We start from the raw sequence: 21,254 nt of genomic DNA, 5'->3' as shown, positions 1-21,254 counted from the left end.
CCGCCCCGCTGCCGGCGCCCCGGAGCGCGGCGTGTCCCCCGCGTGTCCCCCGGCCCCGGCGTGTCCCGGGCGGTGCCCAGCCCCGTGGGCGCCGGGCAGGGGGCGCCCAGGCGGGGGCGTGGGATGCGGGATGCTGCTGCTGCGCTGCCTTCTCCATGGCAACGCCTCCGGAGGCTGCTGCAGCCCCGGCGCCGGCTGGCACGGCGGCTCCCACCCCTGCGGCGACTCCCACACCACCGATGTGACCCCCCTGATGGGGCTCCCGCGGGCCTCGGGGGATCTCGGTGCCTCCCCACAGGCACGGCAGTTTGGGGCTGCCCCGTCGTCTGTATGTGCCAAGCCTCTGGTGCTGGTGTCGCACATTTTGCTGCAGGCGTGCTCTTGTCCAGCCGGTGCTTTGATGTGGGAGTAGGATTTTGGCATGTGCCGGTGTTGGGTTATGGCGTGGCTGCAAGCAGGTGTGTGGCTCAGGCACCAGGTGGGGAGGTCGGGTCTGTCGCTGGCTGCACCCGCCCAAAAATTCTGGGAGGGAGGATTCCCTCAGGGGTCTGCTGTGTGGAGCCTTGAGGGTTGTCACCCTCTGCCATTGGTGTGCTGTGGCTGTGGTCCGATCCTGGTCTTTTGCTTGGCACAAAGTCTTCAGTGTGAACAGTGGGGTTTGGTCCCTGGGGTCTGCAGTGCTCGTGGCTTTCACACCACACTGCCTCTTGCATCGGTGCTGGTGTGAAACAGTCTGCACCTTTAAGTGGTCAAGGTTAATTTAAGGCAAAGACAGATGATAATGTGACCATAATGTGCCTCCTGACAAAAGCCACTTGAACCGACAGGGCTGTGCTGCCAACCTGGGGGCGAGGGGCTCCCTGTGGAAATCTGAGGCGGGTGGAGGATCACAGGATGCAGCCACGTCCCCTTTTCCAGGTGCTGGGGAGAGGGCAGCCCACAGCACAGGCTGTCCTGGTGGTTTTGACCAGGCCTGAGCACTGCAGATGCCCGGCATTGTACAGCCAGGCAGCTTCTCCCGGCAGCACGGAGAGGGAGAAGCCAGTGGTTTCCTTCTTTTCCCTCTCTAGAGGTTGATTCTGATACTGTGTACAAAATCAATTGTTGGTGTGTATTAATGCCTCAGTGGTCAACCATGGTGCAACCTCGTTATCCTCCCTTGCCAAAAACAATGTATTCCAAAGCTGTCAGCATTCCCAGCCTGCCTCTCATTGAGTCCCCTTAGGAGCAGAGGTGTCCTGCAGCACCTGGACCTTTTTCCACGAGCACTGGAGTTTGTTTTGGCGTGCATTTGCCCCGAACCCCGCGGGTCTGACATCCACCTTGCTGTTCCTCGATTAATGAGTGACTCACCCCGCTCTGCCCATGGCCATATGCCGGGACCTGCCTCTGCTCTGTCAGGAGCAGGAAGCAAAAGCCAAAGTCCACGATCTCTGACCGCCCAGTGTTGTGTGACACCGGGACAGGAGGAAGCAGTGACACTTCCTGGCTCTGGCCAGCGCTCAGCTGGTGTGTGCCTCTGCCGGTGCTGCCCTGACACGGCCCTGGGATTTTTGGGTCCAGCCAGCCAGGCGTGCACCCTGCTCCATGTACTGGCCTCTGCCCCGGGGAGGCAAACAGGATGGGTGAGGTGTAAAATCAGCGCTGAATCCGCTCCCCTGGGCTTGAAACGGAGTCAAACCAGTCTTGACCTGAGCTGGCTCCTTATCTGACCCTTTGTTTGTGGCAGGGGTGCAGGAGGGAGCAGGAAAGGACAGCCACGGCGGGCCGGCTCCTCCGGTAAGGACAGGCAAGACCTGGGGACAGCTGGTCTAACTGGATCGTGTTCATCTCCCTCTGCTTCTCTGCTTTGTTTTGGTTCCTTCCTCCACTTTTTTCCCGCGCTGTCATGTCACAGCTGAGGAACCCAAGGCAGTGGGGACATGGAGCTGTTGGGCAACTGGGCTTCCCACAAATTCTGTTTGCCAGCCAGCCAGCAGCGTGGCTCCTCTCACTCCCATCTTCCTGCTTTGAAGTTTCCATGCACTGACCATCCCTGCTGGGCCAGTCCCTAAAAGCTGATGCACTTGGAGCAGCCCACCATGAGGGCTGCAACCCAGGTTGCACGTTGGTCCATTTATGAACGGGTTGCATGGGGATCCTGACAGATGCACCACCCAGAGTTGGTGGTCTGCCCATCCTCCTCCTGCACAGACACCCGCTGAGCTGCTCCCACACGGCCACTTTTATCTCTGGAGTATTAATAAATGAAGCCTGCCTGTTTCTGTGAGCCTGTTTAAGAGGCTGGCGGGGCTGCCTTGAAGGCTTGCTTGGCACTGCAACTATTCAGAGCTTTTTTCCGCGTGTGCTCTAGCAGTCGATAAGCCAGGGCATCCAGCTGTCAGCTTTGGAGATTGCCAAAGCCTGCTCAACGACATTTCTGCAGGCTTCGCTCACAAATGAGGATTTTGTTCGACGCTTTGGTTTCTGACTTGATGCTGGTAATTAAATATCTTAACTTGGCTTCAGAAAGCTGCCACTGCTGTGGAGTGACTGGTGAGGCCATGTGAAGCAGGATGTGCTTGTTCTGCTGGAATTGAGTGTGACCTAACTATGATTCTTCAACCTGCAATTTATTTTCTTATAAAAATATGCTTTTTTTCTATAAGTAAAACCCTTTTAAAGGGGAAGAAAAACCTTGTGTTTTACTGCTGTGCTGTTAAGCTTGCATGGACCTGCTGGGACAGCTGTTTATTTGCAAGTTGTGGCAGCCAAATGCCGTAAAATTCAAGTCATGTCCACATTGATTTTTTCCCCCCCTCTCTTAATCATATATGTACTTTTCACTCATGCAACACAACAGATGTCAGTGCCATGCTGGAAAAAAAGAAGGAGCTGATCTGAGCAAAGGGCTGTAAATTGGGGCAGAAATACTGAGTGCCTGATCCTGGCTTGTGTGTTGGTTAATTTAGATGCTAAGTCACATAGATTTACTCACTCTATGTATTTACCATACTAGGAGATGAGAGAAACAGCTAGTTAAGGGTTGGAAAGTCATTAAATATTCCAGCAGAAGCTCTTCTGAGTATTGCCTTAGTTCCCTCACCCTTCATGACATATTCTTTGAGCAACCTAAACTAGGGGAAGGGGGTTGGAACCATATGGTCTTTAGGGTCCATTCCAACCCAAACCATTCTGTGATTCTATGATTTCCAACTTTGTATTTAATGCAAAAATTAGAGGCTCCACAGACCCTTGTCAGACACATGTTGTAATTTGCTGTTTGCCTTTGATTCTTCTTTTCTTTCTTCCTTAATTGGGAGAAAAGCTGTGCTGGTGCCTGCTTAACCCTCCTGCCCTCTCAGGAGACCATTTGCACTTGATATCTTCTGTCCTTGTGGCATGTCATAACATTCTGGAATTCACTGAGGAACCAGGAGTTCTGGGGTAGCACAGAAAATCTCAGCTCAGTGACTCATAAAGCTTTCAGATCTTTGTGGCCACTGAGAAGAAAACCAAAGGAGATGGAAATGAGAGAAACGGCCCTGGCACACTGTAAGGACGTGGTTAGTTGACTGAAGAGTTTCAGGATCTCAGCTGACAGCAGTTTGTTTCGTGATTGGTGTGGCCTGAACACCAGCCACCTGAATTATAGCAAATTAACCAAATTAATGCCTGAAGTTGTCTGAACATCTGGCCTGTGTTTTTCTCATGGTGGGGTTGGGTGGGGTCATTCCCAAGGGCATCTGTCCCATGCTGTTCCCAGGTCTGGAGCAACCTCTGTGCCCCCACATGAGTCTCTGATTACCCTGCCCTGTTTGTGCTCCCTCCTATGTTCCCTGCCAGGCTTTTGGGGGGAGTTCATGGTAAATATGTTAAAGGGAGGAGGTTGGTGCTGCCTGGAGCACCTGGGAGACCAGGTTGCTTATGGTCCCTTCCTGAGTCAGCCAAACTGGATGGGGTGGCCCAGCCTAGAGACACTCACTGGTGAGTCAATGTGACCGTGACTCAGAAGGTTTCTCCATGTTCTTCTCCTCATCCTGAGTTGCCTTGAGAAACTGTTTTCAAAACATTGCCGCGACCCACTGGAAGGGCGGTGTTGGACAGGCGTGTTCTTTCCCACCAGCCAGCTGCTCACCATGCTGATGTTGATCGCTCTTCAGACCTCTTCTCTTCCTGCAGTACATGCCACTTGTGTGGATTTTAATTTTGTGTGTTTGGAGCTCGCTTGCAGACGCGGGGAGGAAGCGCAGCAGCGCCTCGTGGCGCGGTTGGTAGGAGCTGAAGGTTTCTGGCTGGAGACATCCTCTCTTTCCCAACCCAGAGCTCCCGGCAGGGCCTGGCGGATGATTGAAGGGTTATTTGCCGTGCCAGACAAGTGGCTTCATGTTTCCCTTCTGCATTCCTGGGGCTGAGCACTGCATAGCGATGTGCTTTCAGCTACGTGCTGCTTACCTGAATCATGTCTCCCCCGTGCACGCAGCTGCCGTGGAAGTCGGGGCTCTCCCTGTCCAGGCTGCTCTGTCCCTGTGTCACCGAGTGCTTTATGAGAGGGTAACGAAATAAGGTGTGGAGGGTGTGGTGGAGGAGCTGCAGGAGTGTCCAGCTCTGTCTGCTGACTGTGCCTGCGTTCACCACACCTCCTGAAGGAATGGTTTTCGGAAGCTGAACCCAGTGACCCAATTACCGACCTCTGGGTTTGGACTGTTGCCAGGAATTCTGCACTGAGGCTCCTCACGGCCTTTTGTGCAGGTCCTGGGTGGAAAGCAGCCATGCCAGAGCTCAAAACAACTTGGCAACAGCCCGAGATTGGTGAGATAAAGAGAGGGGAAGGACCCAGTTAATCCCCTCGACCTGTGCCCATCCCTAGGAGAGCGGAGGAGAGCACAGTGGGATCTCCTGGTGTTCTTGCTCCCTGCTGCTCCTCTTTCTCATGGGGCTTCCATCCTGTTTCCCGTGGTGATGGGCAGGGCTGCTGGCAGATCCTGCCTTGGGGCAGTATGGCAGGAGGAAGCAATTGAAAATCGTGCCATTCAGAGGCGGACTCTGGGGGGTGGTGTGTGAAACACCAGCAGCTGGGCTCTGTACCAATATGCAAAACTGAGCTACGGAGCTTGGCAGCTTTTGGGGAAGGCTCTGCAGGGTGTGGGTTCCTCCAATGCTTTGCAGGAGTGAGGATCAGCTTGTCTCCCCTTCTAGTGGGCAGAGCATCCTCAGAGGTTGTAAGGTCGAGCGTCTGAGGGCAGACTGTCACCAAGCAGGAAAGTCCTCACACTGTTTTTGGGCAGGAACACAACTGTCCCTGTGCTGAGGCTGCAGGGCAGGGGAGCTGGGGCTGTGCTCTGCACCTGGGAGCCAGCTTTGCACCACTTGGGCTGGGAGGAGAGCACAGCACTTGCCATTAAAATAAAAAACCAAACAAACTGGAGTATGAAAATGAGGGATGCAGAATGGCATCGTTCAGGGGTGGGATTTGCAGCCACTCAGGTCTGAGGTGTGAGAAGGAGAGTGCAGAGTGTTACAGGGGGGTGTGGAAAGATGTTTTATGTTGCTCAGGTGATTTTCTAGCAGCTTGGTGCCTGTTACAGGCAAACTCTGTTGGCAGGCTTTCCTCCCAGCTCCAGCAGGGAGGAGGAGGATGGAGGAACAGTCCAGAGACCATTTCCCCCACCCCAAACAAGCAAGATTAATTGTTTGCTGTGGCATGACCATGGAGGCAGCTCAGGGGCATGTTTTCTGTCTGTGATGTGTTATGTGACACGGAGTTCAGTCAGTGGTGGGTCTGCCTTGCTGCTGCTCCTGAGTGTTTTTCTTTTTTCCAAACCTTTCTGAGGTGGCTTTCTGGAGCTGCACATCCATCTGACATTTACCTACAACACCATGTATTGCTTTTTTTTTTTTTGAGTGCTTGTTCTTTACTTGGCCTCAGCATCAACTTAATGAATGGTGCTTAGAGGAGCTGTGAACTCATGTCCCATCCTGGAGAGTCTGTGTCAGCTGTGGTCTGGTGCAGCTGTTTCCTTCAAGGATGCTTGTGTGGATGGAAGCGACTGTAAATGTGTTTGTGCAAAGCTTTCCCTGCCGTGACTCCAGTCACCCTTCATGTTCCTGTTGTTTTCATGCTGCTGCTGCTCCTGGAAACCACAGCACCTTCTTGCCAGAGCTGAGGGTGGGGGAGATGTGTCAGGGAAGGTGGGTGTCCTTGTCGTGCCTGGCTTCCACAGGAATTGCATGCAAAGGACGCTTCACTGGCTGAGGTTTCCTTCCCTGTGCCCCCGAGGCACGAGGAGTGTCTTGGCTTGTGTGCCCAGTGCAGGGGGGAGAGGCTGCTCTGTGCCTTCATATCAGGGTAAGCCTTTAGGGTGCCTGGTGTTTTTCAGCTGCCCTGTCTGGCTTGGCACCATTCTCCTTGCATATCCCGTGCATTGCTTTCAGCTGCCGTGCTTCTGCAGAGGGACACTCGTGTGCCCGGCTTGCTCCTGGACAGCCTGGTGTTGGATCTCATCCTGCAACACAGGAAAAAAGCCCCACAGTGCTGCCTCCTTGGGTTTTCTTCTTCCACTAAGTCCTGTGATTAAGCACAGAGCTCCTGCCATGCCCATCCCTGTGTCTCAAACTCCGTGTGGGAAACAGCAGGGTTAAGGCTGTCGGAGCTCTGGTGTTGTTCCGAGGTGCCGGGAGAGCGTCAGGCAGGGGAAAAGCTGAACTTGCAAATCTGTTCCTGGGCTCTGCCAAGGACTGTTTGAACAGTGCTAATCCCAGGTGCCTCTGGAGCAACCTTGTTTGCAATGCCAGCGCTTCAAATGGGTGTTCTGACAGAAACTTTGCGCAAGCCATTTGCTTACCAAAGCTCTCTGGGTCTGGGAGATTGGTTTTCAGACCTCAGTGTGCCATCTCCTTGTCCCAGCATTTTGAAAACACCCTGCAAAGAGACTGGAACCTTTTTGGGGACTACTCGGATCCATTTATGAGCTCCATCTATTTTTCATGGAGAGTGCTGCTGGTAAATTGCATGTGAAGTAGCTGGTGGCTCTGGAGGCATGAGAAATTCCTGTACATCACATGGAGCAAAAAGCTGTCGAGGAAAATTTTTGGAGCATGCTAAATATTGTAATCCCTGCAGTCAGTTCTGCTTTTGGGGCTGGGGCTGGAATTGAGCCTTTATGCTCATTTTTTCCCCCATTTACTTATGTATTAAGTGCTGCTCTTCCACTTAGAAGGTTCAGCAAAATTTGTCTGTTCTAAATTGATGCAGTGATGGTCATAGCTGTGTTCAAACTGCAGTGATGTGTGACAGGCTGTGATTTGGGTTACCTAGTCATGAAATTGTGCCATTCCCTTAGCTTCACACTAGGACTTACCTTACATCCAAGCTTTTCAAGCCATTCTATAGCGTGACAGCTTTCATCATGAGAAAAAGACAGTAAAGAGGGACTTTAACCTCAAAATTCTCTGAACTGATTTCCAAAGGATTGCTTGTAGTTGCATGACAGGAAGCTTTGTTGGTTTTGCTCTGGGGATGAGGCTGAACTAGGTGAGAGATGTGTGAGACAGTGGTGATGATATGTCTTGCAGCTGTAGCTCAGTTGCCTCATGTTCACGTTTTTATTTTACTTTTGCCTTGTGGTTTGGACTGTGTTTTTCATTTTGGTGAAAGTCAAACTGAGACTGTGTCTTTGGGGTCTGGCATCCCCAGTGTGCCATTGAGGTGTGGGATAATTAAGGAGGGACCCATCCCTTGGGGATGGCAAGACCCGAGCTCCAGCTGTGGTAATGGGCTGTTACAGTGTGCTCTGATATGTATGCCCTTCCTCTGGGAAACTGACTCGGGCAACAAGGAGTGGGGGAAAAAAGACCTGTGAAAAATGGGTGCTCATTTTTCCAGGGAGGAAAAAAGCCAAGGAAAACATATCCAACAGTCGCCCTGTCAGATATGTCACGGGAATGTCCTTATCCAGCCCCTGGGTCGGACTCAGTGCTGCTAATTACAGCTTGTCTCGCTGCTGAAAGGAGAAGTTTGGATCTGTTCACCCTGAGTTTCCCACAGCAGCATTTTGGGACAGCACCAACCCCTCATCTCTATGCCTGGAAGCTCTTGTCCAATGCCAGAGACTGGGCTGCTGTTTGCATCAATCCTTGGGTTTACGCTCGCCCATCGTGGCTGAAAATGGAAAAACCCCTCTCTGTCTCTCTGCAGTATTCTGAACTCACCTGCTCCAAGAGGCCCTGCAGAGGTGCTCTGGAGCTCAGGGGATGTTGCTGTAAAGGTCCCAAGTACGATCCCTGTAAAGGTCTTGTCCTTTGTGGTGCTGGCCTTGTTTTTGGCTCTGTGCTGCCAGAGGATCCGCAGCTCAGCTCTCCCGTGGGTGCAGTTCTTCCCGCCTAGCAGAGCTGGCTGGCTTTCAGGAAAATAAACAGCCCTTCTCTGCTGGAGCTGGGAGTCCTGGGCTGCTGCAGGAGGGCAGAAGGGTGTAACCAAAGGACCCTTTCATCACCTGCCTCTACCTGTGCTGCTGCTGCAGCTGCTCTGCAGCGCTGGAGCTGGGCTGTGTCTGATTTATAACACGCTGCACTCAGGGGACAGATTTGTGTTCTTGGTTCTAAATTCTCATGTAGCGCCAGGAGGGGAAACCATCCCTAACCTTTCGATTGTGCATGTGGCTGTGTTTCTGTTGGGAGTCCAGCGTTACAGAAGCCTCTGGGATGTGAGCCCACGGCACACACCTGGGCACAGCAGCAGGGCAGGCTCTCACCTGAGCTTGTGGGATATTCATTGCTTTCCCAGCACCAGCTCCAGGTCATGCAGTGCCCAATGCAGATGGATGTTCACAGCTTGCCCGTGCTGCTCTAACCCCAAGCTTATTAAAAGCCCACAGGGCCGTGTCTTCCCCTTCCTCCTCCTGCTTCCTTCCCCCTCCCTTGGCTTTTCAACACCAGGTTTTGAATAAATCATCTAGGATGTGATCACACAGGAAATTCGCGAATTTAATTTTTTTTTTTTTTTACAGCCAAGTTCGGAAGTGAATTCAGCTCTCCAGGGTTTCAGTCCTGTGCTTTTTGATCACGAGGTTCCCCATCCTTTCTACTCTGTCACTTGTGACATGACGTCTCCTTGGCCGTGTAAGCTTTTCCTCTGCCTGCCCACAGAAACAATAGCTGCTGGAAATGCTCTTCAAGAATAGCTGGGGATTGCCTGTGGAAAATGCAGATTTAATCTATGTTAGGTCTTTTGGTTGTTATTTTGTTTACTGCTTGGTTATCCTTTTCCTTCAAAGAAAAACAAAGGGCTTGTTCTTGTAGAATTCACCACTCGTGATGTGTTCTTAGCTGGAAGTAACACACTCAAAATCCTGCATTCCTTTGTGCATCTTTGCTTTATTTCCCTTTTCTTTGTGGGTGGGAGTTTAGGGAGTATAATGGGCAGATTAGCAACTGTATTTGTGGAGTAACCCATCTTTGTGCAGGTCTGGCTAGAAACCAATTAAGCTTGTCTTGATCTCTAAATGAGATTTTTGTCGAAGGCCTCACCCAACCGCCTTCTGCATCCATTAATAGCAGGGTGGGATGGAAATAGCTGAACGAGTGGAGATGGCGTGTTGGATAAACAGAGAGGCGTTGGCTGCAGGGAGGTTCCCGGGATGCGTGTGAGCTGCTGCTGCCTCTTTGTGTGGTTGTTTTGTAGCTCTGGTTCTTGAAACCTGGGATTAGCAGTGTTTGACTGCAAGTGTGCAGTCCCCTGCGGTAGCAGGAGTGGGGCTGGTGGGAAAAGCTGCTGGATGCAGAGGGAGCATCCCGTGGACTTCATTACTGTGCTGGCCCCCATTCCTGTGACATCCCTGGGTTAAGAGCAGGGATGTGTTTGGAAGCTTCTTGTGACTCTCAGCTGCAGGTCCCCCAGAGTGCCTTGTCTTGGACATATCTGTTTGGTTTTAGGTTGCTTTTTAGCCTGGAAAAACCCTTTGGCTTTCCAGGGGGACACACGACCTCGCCAGGCTGGGGGTGTTTGCTGCTGCTGTGATGGAAACCAGTCCGGGAACGGCGCTTCAGTGCGGTGTTTTTGAAGAGAACTGATTAAGGAAAGATGCCTTTAATAAGCTGTGCCTTCAGGGAGCCCTTGTATCTCTGTCCCAGACTGTTTCTGCATCAAGATAAGGTTGCAGAGCAGCTGGATCCGAGCTCTGCTTTGGGAGGTGTAGGAGGGGGAAGGGCACTGGGATTTCTTCTAGGTGCGAACGTTCATTATGATCACTTTTATTTGTAAAGTAGCTACAGAGAAGCCATGCACAGGTGATGCCTTCTTCCCTGCAAGCCTGGCCTGGCTGTCAGGGACACATGATGGCAAGAGTGATCTCAGGGAAAGGGGAAAAGGAAAACACTGGGTGAACTTGCAGGGTGTAGCTGCTGCAGATGTGCTGCAACATGCAGCAGACCCCTTCTGCCCCGCTTGGAACTCTCCTAGGGACAGGAGAGCACAAAAAGCACAAACCAGCTTTTCCCTGCATGCCTAGAATTTTGCTGTCCATCTCCCCACTCCCCAAATTCCAAAAGCTCTTGGTTTATTCATGGAAGCGCTGCTTTTTTTTTCTTCTCCCAGTGTAAAAGTGCCAAATAAGTCTAAAGACATGGAATGCTGTGCTGAAGCCCATGTGCCACATCATGGAGGTCATGTCGTGGACCTTGACATCATGGCATGGCCAAACCCAGTCACTTTCTGTACTGGGGAAATTTAGGAATCCTGAATCCACAAAGATCTGGATGTGGATGAAGGAAGTGCCTTCCAGGGTTCCATGACAACTGCAAAAACCTCAGAAAAATCTGAAACTGGGATGGCTGGAAGATGGTTTCAGTGCTTGGGTGGGAGTTAGGGAGAGAGGAGCTGGAACAACCTCCAGGACTGGTGCTGTTTTGCTTTTTTGGGATGCTCTTGACTGAAAAGCTGCTGAGTTTTGATGCCTGTGAGACAGAAAAATACCTGTGGCAGGGTGTCCCCCCGACTTCATCCTGCTGTCGTGGGGCTGAGGCGGTTTGGTGCAGTGATCTGATGAGGCATGGCAGCCGTGCCCCGTGGAGATACCATCTCCTGGGAGGAAAATGTAAAAATAACCACGTCTTTGGCTGCGTCTTTGAGTTGCGTGAGAGTGCAGCAAAGGAGGTGGGGGATGAAATTATATCCATGGAAATGAGGCAGGAGAAGTGAACCTTTTCCTGGGAGGCAGATCTGAAGGAAAGGTCCTCGTCCTCTTGTGCTGGGCTGCAGGGGACACACTGGAGCTGGGCTCTGGGGTGGTTTCAGCGGGCCCCCCATTGTTCCCTGTCATCCTCTTCCTCACTCTGGGATGAAGGAGTTGCAGCCCCATATGGGTTCCTGCACCTCATCCCATGCCATGGCTCCAGGGTCCAGACAGATGACACAAACCCTTCCAAGAGACTGTGTCCTGCCCAAGGCTTTGGAAACCTGTTGGACCCATTCTTCCACCTCTTTGCTTTTCAGAGCTTTTGTGGAGCAGGTCTGTTCCTCCATGGGGGATCACTAAAGTGTGGAGCTGGGAATAAATCTGTGGGAGCTGCCATGGATGGTAGATGGGCGCTCCTGGCGTAAGCAGGCTCAGCTAATTTAATCTGCGGTGGACATGATCTCCTTTGTCTTCCAGTGGAGCTAAATACACCCTTTGGGTTGTGGTTATGGAGGCTAACTCCCTTTTTGATTATGGAAATCACACTAACACGGGATGCAGCTGGCTGCCTCTGGATGGAGCCAGGAGAAGAGCAGGATTGGGCATCCCATGGCTGAAACTCTTTCCTGCTTACCTGTGTCTGGACCAGGGCCAAAGTGTGGGATGCTTGATGGGCATCTCTGTGGAGGGTTCCAGCTCCAGAGTTTCATGTGATGCAGGTTTTGGAAGCACAAGGAATTCCAGCATAGCCATAAACTTTCCATTGTCTGGCAGGTTTCGAAGTTTAGTGGCTGAGCTGCACCTACCTGGGCATGGCTGGTGGCTTCAGGACAGAGAAAAGGTCCCTCTCCATCTTTGCATAATTCCCAGAAGCAGCAGTTCTGTATTTCTGGATGCAAAGGAAAATAAAAAGCTGTTGGTCAGCTTGAGTAGCAAATGAGAAAAATTTTAGTCTTGGAACACAAAAGGGAAATTAAAGGCCAGTAGTGAAATTTAATGTGTCAGTCCAAAGGTGCCACTTGGGAATGTGTGCCTGGGGTTAGGCACACAACACACAAGCTGTGTGGTGGGGGATGCCTGTTTGCACCCTGTTCTGTCTGTGTGGGTGCTCTGCCAGAGCTGCTGGCTGGGTCTTTGTTGCTTTATCTCCTGAGGTTTGTCCTGTGTAACAGCATCTCAAACTCTTCTGTGTGGCAGCATCTCAGACTCTTCTGAGTCTGGCCTCACAAGGGTCGTTGAAAGACCAGAAAGCCGCAAAAACAGGTAAAATGTCCTGCTGCATCTTCTCTGCCATGCTGGCCTCAAAACCAGGAGTCACTTAATTTTTTCAGCCCTCACTGTTGCTGGCTTCAGAGGAGCCAGGAAAGCAGTTCATCAGCAGGAGAACTTTAGTGAAATGTGGCTTCAGGGTCTCTAATATTGGCAACTTCTGAGTTAAATACCCAGTGTCAGCCATGCAAGTGAGTGCCTTGTGCAGGTATTTGCTGGAGGCTGGCAAACCTATATTCCCCCATTTGCTGCCCTGGTGTGTAACCAGCTTATCTCTGAGCAGCTGGATTTAACCCTCTTATCCACCTCTGTGCCAGCCCTTCACACTCTGCTGCTGCTCCCTTCCAGGATGCCAGGAAAAGCCTGGATGACTTCCATGGGAAATGGATGTTTGCCCTCCCTGGGATGATTACTTCTGTTATTTAAAAAGAAACAAAACAAAGACTGCACCAGCAAACTCCTGGATTGGGATAATTAAGCCAATTGAAGTGTTTAAGTAAATGAGTTTCCCTTTAATTAAAAAAAAAAAATATATATATATGTCTCATCATGGTTCCTAAAATAATGAGCCACTGACCTGCTTTATCTCTGATTTGGCTTACAGATGGAGAGGGGAGGTAAATTATCATGGAAGCATAGAATGTCCTGAGCTGGAAGGGACCCTTAAGGATCACTGAGTTCAAACTCTGGCCCTGCACAGGACATCCCAAGAATCACACCATGTGCCTCAGAGTGTTGTCCAAATGTTCCTTGAACTCTGTCAAATCACTCTGGTGATTTGATGCTGTAATCACCACCCTGGGGAGCCTGTTCCAGTGCCCAGCCACCCTCTGGGGGAAGAACCTTTCCTTAATATTCAGCCTCAACCTCCCCTGACACAACTTCATCCCGTTCCCTCAGGTTCTATCACAGGCACCCACAGAGAAGATATTGGTTCCTGCCCCAAATTTTAGATAAAATTAGGGTAAATCAGCTTCACCCTTGACAGATCAGCTCCTCATCTTCTGTGGCAGTGCCTGAGTCTGTTGGTTCAGGGAAACAGAGGATTGCTCCCCAGGGACAAGGCAGTTTGTCCTTCCTTTCCTGGTGTCTCTGGAGCAGAGCAGCACTCCGTGGTGAGGCCAGTTTTCAGCTCAGAAAGGTGAGATCTCACCTCCCTGCCTTTGCAATGTCCATAAGCCAGGAGGATGCTGGGGAGCCAGGAGCTGTGCCCTGGGGCTGGGAGGAACCAAGGGACCACATCACACCGGAGATTGCAGAATAAAATGCTAATGGCTCTCCCAAAGCCACTCCACGTGGGAATGGCAACCCCTCAGCGGTGGGTTAAGTGAATAGATGTGATGAGACACGTTTATTTATCCAAATGCTGATCAGCGCCGAGGGAAACGGGGTGTGTTTGGGGGAAGGGGTGAGGCAGCGTGGCAGGGCGGAGGTGCCTGAGATCAGCAGGGACCACAAACACAGCTGTGTGTGCCTCAGTGCCCTGGTAACTTGAACTCGCTGCTGCCGGGAGTCCCTGCCTCAGACTGCTGCCGGAGATGCTGTGCTCGTTGTTAATCTGCTGAGATAATTGTAGTTTTAATGTTTTGCAGCGGGGGAGTTGACAGGAGGCAGAGGCATTCCTGGAAGCCCTCGGTGGGTGCCATCCTGGAGGCATCCAGCAGCGTGACTCGGCGTCTGGGCTGGTGGTGCTCTGAAGGGGGCCTGGGTTGGTGCTGATTCTCAAAGCTGGGGAGTAATATAAAGAGGACAGGGAGCACAGGCAGTGATTTGGAGCTGTGGAATAATATTTTCACAGAATCACTGGGTTGGAAGAGACCTTCAAGATCATAGAGTCCAGCCCAGCCCCAACGCCTCAGCTAAACCCTGGCACCCAGTGCCACATCCAGGCTTTGTTAAACACACCCAGGGATGGTGACTGCACCACCTCCCTGGGCAGACAATTCCAGAACTTCATCATTCTTTCTGTAAAAAATTTTTTTCCTAATATCCAACCTGTATTTCCCTTGGTGCAGCTTGAGACTGTGTCCTCTGGTTCTGTCAGTGCTGCCTTTTGAGCTGTGATTAGCAAAAGAGGCAGTCTGTGAGCAGAACCCGTGGTGGAAGGGCAGTGCCTGACCCTGGTTTGGCTGATGAGTGTGCAGGGAAGAGCTGCACGTGCACAAAAGCTGGGGAAATGTTTTGTGCTGGGGAATGGGAATGCTCCTCTTGCCTTTTCATCAAGAAGCTATAAAATGGCATCCAGCAGCTCTCCAGCCCATGCCTGGAAGCCAAAGCCAGGTGCATGCAATCCTGAACAAGGCACGGGGACATCTGGATATTTATTTGTATTTGAGCTGCATTTGGCCACTGGAACAAACACTTGCAGAAAGTGGCCTTAGCCTCGGCTCAGCATCCTGAATGCAGACCACAGGTAGCCCTGAAGAGAGTTTGAGCTTGATGAAAGCAGGTTAAGCCATCAGTAGCAAGAGAAGCTGATAAGATCAACAAGCTGCAGTGTTTGGGAGCCCCATACTCTAGGAGAAATCACTTTCAGGGCAAACACTCCTAAATGTAGCTTCACAGGGTTGGAGGAGGACAGTACAGAAGAGATCCTAATGGATCTGTGCCACATCTCACCAGGGAGACAGTCCTCCCTCCCTGTTCCACGGTGAGCAGACCCCAGAGGGGTGGCTGGGGACACCAGGTGGGTGTCCCATCCCACCTGGTGGCTGCAGCCCTGTGTAAGCCAGCAAGCAGGTGTGGATGGAGTTTCTGCAGCTGTGAAAATGATGCCAAGCAGTGTTTTTTCCCTATTTGCTTGCAAAAATCATGCGTTGGCTCTGCCTGCTGTGGGGCAGAGAGGTGGGGACCAGGTGAGATGTGACACAGATCTGCACTGGCCACTCTGTTGCCCTCTGCTACCTCCCAAAGCCCTGTAAGAAATGTCTGCTCTGAAAAAGTGATTTCTGCTGGAACGTGTGACTGAAACTACTGCAGTGCAACCTCTCACTGCCGAGGAGAGTCCTCGTTTTGTCTTGTCCCGTTGATCTGAATGAAGTAATTTATAAGGACATTTTCCATGAATCAATAAATCCATGCTTGCTGCTGTGCCTGGGAGGTTTAATTTGCTCTAGATACTGCACAGAGTATCTCTGTCCTGAATTGCACTGCAAAGTTCTGCTCTTTGGGAGAGCATGAGGATGCAACTGGATCCTCTGGGAACACGCTGCCAGCATCTGATGGTGCCTGATCCCTGATAATTGTGCACCTTCTGGTGTGGAATGAAGAGTTCAGGCAGGGTGTAAGAGCAATAGTTTCCTTCTGTGTGGAGTTTGAGGGCTTAGTCCACTGTGCCAAGCATTTCCTGATCTTACAGATCTTGGGAAATTGAAGCCAGTAAAAAAAGGGAGGGGTGAGATTATTGGCCTTTGAAGAGACCGCAGTGCAGAAATCTGGGTTTACAGGTAGGTTTTCCTTCTACATCTCTGAGTGATGCTTCCTCTCAAGAGGAGTTGAAAAATTCCTGTTGCTCTGCACCACCTCCCCTGCTTTTATGAGCCCCTTGGAAGCAGTGCACATGTGTTTACAAAGCCTGCCACTGGATCTGCCTGGAGAAAGAGGGTTCAGAAACACAGCTCTGCTACACATAGAGAAGTCAAAGGCAACCCCAACCACCCCAGTCCTGAGCTTGTTCCCCTGACTTTATCTGAGAACTGTGATGTGGTGAGGCTGGAACTGTGCTCATGGATGGATGAGGGGACCTTGCTTTCTGCTGTGCACTGGGGGTTTGGGGCTGTTCCTGATATATATATGTCTCATCATGGTTCCTAAAATAATGAGCCACTGACCTGCTTTATCTCTGATTTGGCTTACAGATGGAGAGGGGAGGTAAATTATCATGGAAGCATAGAATGTCCTGAGCTGGAAGGGACCCTTAAGGATCACTGAGTTCAAACTCTGGCCCTGCACAGGACATCCCAAGAATCACACCATGTGCCTCAGAGTGTTGTCCAAATGTTCCTTGAACTCTGTCAAATCACTCTGGTGATTTGATGCTGTAATCACCACCCTGGGGAGCCTGTTCCAGTGCCCAGCCACCCTCTGGGGGAAGAACCTTTCCTTAATATTCAGCCTCAACCTCCCCTGACACAACTTCATCCCGTTCCCTCAGGTTCTATCACAGGCACCCACAGAGAAGATATTGGTTCCTGCCCCAAATTTTAGATAAAATTAGGGTAAATCAGCTTCACCCTTGACAGATCAGCTCCTCATCTTCTGTGGCAGTGCCTGAGTCTGTTGGTTCAGGGAAGCAGAGGATTGCTCCCCAGGGACAAGGCAGTTTGTCCTTCCTTTCCTGGTGTCTCTGGAGCAGAGCAGCACTCCGTGGTGGGGCCAGTTTTCAGCTCAGAAAGGTGAGATCTCACCTCCCTGCCTTTGCAATGTCCATAAGCCAGGAGGATGCTGGGGAGCCAGGAGCTGTGCCCTGGGGCTGGGAGGAGCCAAGGGACCACATCACACCGGAGATTGCAGAATAAAATGCTAATGGCTCTCCCAAAGCCACTCCACGTGGGAATGGCAACCCCTCAGCGGTGGGTTAAGTGAATAGATGTGATGAGACACGTTTATTTATCCAAATGCTGATCAGCGCCGAGGGAAACGGGGTGTGTTTGGGGGAAGGGGTGAGGCAGCGTGGCAGGGCGGAGGTGCCTGAGATCAGCAGGGACCACAAACACAGCTGTGTGTGCCTCAGTGCCCTGGTAACTTGAACTCGCTGCTGCCGGGAGTCCCTGCCTCAGACTGCTGCCGGAGATGCTGTGCTCGTTGTTAATCTGCTGAGATAATTGTAGTTTTAATGTTTTGCAGCGGGGGAGTTGACAGGAGGCAGAGGCATTCCTGGAAGCCCTCGGTGGGTGCCATCCTGGAGGCATCCAGCAGCGTGACTCGGCGTCTGGGCTGGTGGTGCTCTGAAGGGGGCCTGGGTTGGTGCTGATTCTCAAAGCTGGGGAGTAATATAAAGAGGACAGGGAGCACAGGCAGTGATTTGGAGCTGTGGAATAATATTTTCACAGAATCACTGGGTTGGAAGAGACCTTCAAGATCATAGAGTCCAGCCCAGCCCCAACGCCTCAGCTAAACCCTGGCCCCCAGTGCCACATTCAGGCTTTGTTAAACACACCCAGGGATGGTGACTGCACCACCTCCCTGGGCAGACAATTCCAGAACTTCATCATTCTTTCTGTAAAAAATTTTTTTCCTAATATCCAACCTGTATTTCCCTTGGTGCAGCTTGAGAGTGGGTCCTCTGTTTCTGTCAGTGCTGCCTTTTGAGCTGTGATTAGCAAAAGAGGCAGTCTGTGAGCAGAACCCGTGGTGGAAGGGCAGTGCCTGACCCTGGTTTGGCTGATGAGTGTGCAGGGAAGAGCTGCACGTGCACAAAAGCTGGGGAAATGTTTTGTGCTGGGGAATGGGAATGCTCCTCTTGCCTTTTCATCAAGAAGCTATAAAATGGCATCCAGCAGCTCTCCAGCCCATGCCTGGAAGCCAAAGCCAGGTGCATGCAATCCTGAACAAGGCACGGGGACATCTGGATATTTATTTGTATTTGAGCTGCATTTGGCCACTGGAACAAACACTTGCAGAAAGTGGCCTTAGCCTCGGCTCAGCATCCTGAATGCAGACCACAGGTAGCCCTGAAGAGAGTTTGAGCTTGATGAAAGCAGGTTAAGCCATCAGTAGCAAGAGAAGCTGATAAGATCAACAAGCTGCAGTGTTTGGGAGCCCCATACTCTAGGAGAAATCACTTTCAGGGCAAACACTCCTAAATGTAGCTTCACAGGGTTGGAGGAGGACAGTACGAAGAGATCCTAATGGATCTGTGCCACATCTCACCAGGGAGACAGTCCCACCTCCCTGTTCCACAGTGAGCAGACCCCAGAGGGGTCCCATCCCACCTGGTGGCTGCAGCCCTGTGTAAGCCAGCAAGCAGGTGTGGATGGAGTTTCTGCAGCTGTGAAAATGATGCCAAGCAGTGGTTTTTCCCTATTTGCTTGCAAAAATCATGCGTTGGCTCTGCCTGCTGTGGGGCAGAGAGGTGGGGACCAGGTGAGATGTGACACAGATCTGCACTGGCCACTCTGTTGCCCTCTGCTACCTCCCAAAGCCCTGTAAGAAATGTCTGCTCTGAAAAAGTGATTTCTTCTGGAACGTGTGACTGAAACTACTGCAGTGCAACCTCTCACTGCCGAGGAGAGTCCTCGTTTTGTCTTGTCCCGTTGATCTGAATGAAGTAATTTATAAGGACATTTTCCATGAATCAATAAATCCATGCTTGCTGCTGTGCCTGGGAGGTTTAATTTGCTCTAGATACTGCACAGAGTATCTCTGTCCTGAATTGCACTGCAAAGTTCTGCTCTTTGGGAGAGCATGAGGATGCAACTGGATCCTCTGGGAACACGCTGCCAGCATCTGATGGTGCCTGATCCCTGATAATTGTGCACCTTCTGGTGTGGAATGAAGAGTTCAGGCAGGGTGTAAGAGCAATAGTTTCCTTCTGTGTGGAGTTTGAGGGCTTAGTCCACTGTGCCAAGCATTTCCTGATCTTACAGATCTTGGGAAATTGAAGCCAGTAAAAAAAGGGAGGGGTGGGATTATTGGCCTTTGAAGAGACCACAGTGCAGAAATCTGGGTTTACAGGTAGGTTTTCCTTCCACATCTCTGAGTGATGCTTTCTCTCAAGAGGAGTTGAAAATTTCCTGTTGCTCTGCACCACCTCCCCTGCTTTTATGAGCCCCTTGGAAGCAGTGCACATGTGTTTACAAAGCCTGCCACTGGATCTGCCTGGAGAAAGAGGGTTCAGAAACACAGCTCTGCTACACATAGAGAAGTCAAAGGCAACCCCAACCACCCCAGTCCTGAGCTTGTTCCCCTGACTTTATCTGAGAACTGTGATGTGGTGAGGCTGGAACTGTGCTCATGGATGGATGAGGGGACCTTGCTTTCTGCTGTGCACTGGGGGTTTGGGGCTGTTCCTGGCCTCTTCCTGTGCACAATGGGTGTTCTGAAGGCCTCTGAACTGGTGGGGCATGGACTGGCTCAGCTGTCCCTGTGAGCACCTGGATCCCACCTCTCATCCTGCTCCACCTGCCTGGCTGAGCCCCCAGGAACCCCTCCACTTCTCCTCCAGAGTGGCTCTGAAACCATTTTATATCTCTTGGAGGTCAGAGCTCAAGCTGGAGAATCCAGAAACGTTCCCAGAGCCAAAACACGCCGTGGCAAGCGGGTGTGTGCCTGGTCTCTGCTTCTCATTTCCTCCATCGCTGTGAGAGCACTGGAGCTGCTCATGGGGTTTCAGCGGGGTGTCCCCTCTTTTGTTCCTATATATTAGAAAAGTCTGTGCATGTGTTTATATTTAAAAACAATATGTATATATTTCAGCATGGCTGCTTGTGAGCTGTGCCCCTCGGGACTGGTCTGGTTGGACAAAGGGGGGATGTATTTGACAGCTGCCTACCTGTTGCACTGGCAGCTGTGTGATGGTGCTGCTGGTCCAGCCATTCTTGCACTTGGAATAACAGGTGTGATCCCAAACCTGCTCAGACCCTGCTAGGAAGGCTCCTTTTGAAGTGAGCAGGCTTTGGAGTAAGTCTGGCAGCACCAGTGGAGAGGCTCCGTTGCTGTTATTTGTGTCAGAGCCTGGGCAGTCCATTCCACGTGTGCCCACCTTGCATTTTCCATGCCCTCTTTCCCACATGCTCGCTGGTGTGTTGGAAAGAAGCAGATGCAGCTTCTGGTGGCAGGGCTGGATGTTGGGCTTGTTGCACATCCTCTGGGACAGCCAACACAAGGTCAAGCAATGGCTGTGCCAACAGCCAAGTGGAGCAGCCATAGAAAGCTGTCATTTTAAATAATTGCCGTAATGGCTTCTCCTCCCTTTCTTCCACCCCTTCCCCATGTTCTTCCCCATCACCATGTCCTTCCCCACCCATAGCCTGGGGGCTGCCTGGATCTCTTCAGGATTTATGTTAAAAGGGAAGTGTTATGTAGGTAATTAAACCGTCGGATTGCTGGATGGAAATGGGATTTGGTGCTTACCGCTGTGCCTCTTTCTCATGCATGAGGGTGAACTGATTGATTACTGAGGTTTGAGATTAAATATTCCCCTGAGCTCCACTGGCATTTAGTGTGGTGGGGGGAGGGCAGAGGGAAGGGGTGGAGGGGAAATCTGGTTTTCCTCCAAGGCAAGGAGAGCACAGGAATGTCTGCTGAGCACATCCCCTTGTCTTGGTCTGCAGCATTGGCTCAAACAGGCTCCTGGCATGTTTCTTGGACACCAATAAAGCAGGTGCCTAACTCCATATCCACGCTGGTGGGCTTTGCAAGCTCCTCTCACTGCTGCATTGAGCATCCCACTGCATCCTGCCTCCCCACCTGCCCGCATCCCATCCCTGGCTCACATCCCTCCCAGGCTAGCAGCGGGGTAGACCTGCTGTCCCCGCCTTTCCCCCTTCGGAGTGCGCCTTATTTGTTTATTTTCCCTACCTTCTTTTCATCCTCGATCCCCTGTGTGTTTGGTTTCGATGGGAAAGGAGGAAAAACCCCCACGCGCCGCTCCTCGAGTGCGTGTTGGGCTGGAGACGCCGCCTTCCCCCTTCCCTTGAAGTCTAATTTTAGCTGAAGGCGACGGGATCCCTCCAGGGCATGGCAGAGATTTCCTATCAGCTGCCTAGACCTTCAGAAACAAAACACACAAACAAACACGGCACAGAAGCACTTAAGGTTTATTTGGGTGAATTCTTTCAAAAAAAGGGTGTGACTTATTTATTTTATTTTTTTTTACGAGCAGCAGCCCCT

General features: G+C 51.4%; 1 protein-coding gene and 1 long non-coding RNA gene across 3 annotated transcripts in view; one reads left to right on the top strand and one right to left on the bottom strand.

The window, feature by feature from the left end:
- The first annotated feature begins 1,736 nt into the window (after positions 1-1,736).
- DAAM1 (dishevelled associated activator of morphogenesis 1) overlaps positions 1,737-21,254 on the top strand; it is a 92,487-nt gene continuing 72,969 nt past the window's right edge. Inside the window, exon 1 of one of the 2 annotated variants that reach the window (XM_039733042.1) lies at positions 1,737-1,779. The gene's annotated coding sequence lies outside the window, so the exon portion shown is untranslated. The remainder of the gene's footprint in view (positions 1,780-21,254) is intronic. The other variant, XM_039733041.1, reaches the window with a different exon arrangement.
- Positions 9,057-21,042, bottom strand: LOC120513523. The gene is made up of 3 exons (XR_005630291.1): positions 20,943-21,042; positions 11,960-12,042; positions 9,057-9,172 (listed from the first exon to the last, which is right to left on the bottom strand). It is a non-coding gene; the product is annotated as an uncharacterized LOC120513523 (long non-coding RNA).

Source organism: Passer montanus, unplaced genomic scaffold, assembly GCF_014805655.1.
Source record: "Passer montanus isolate IOZ18808 unplaced genomic scaffold, ASM1480565v1 scaffold82, whole genome shotgun sequence".
Taxonomy (NCBI): Eukaryota; Metazoa; Chordata; class Aves; order Passeriformes; family Passeridae; genus Passer; species Passer montanus.
Note: the sequence above shows the minus strand (reverse complement) of the source record. Positions and strands in the feature narration are given on the sequence as shown.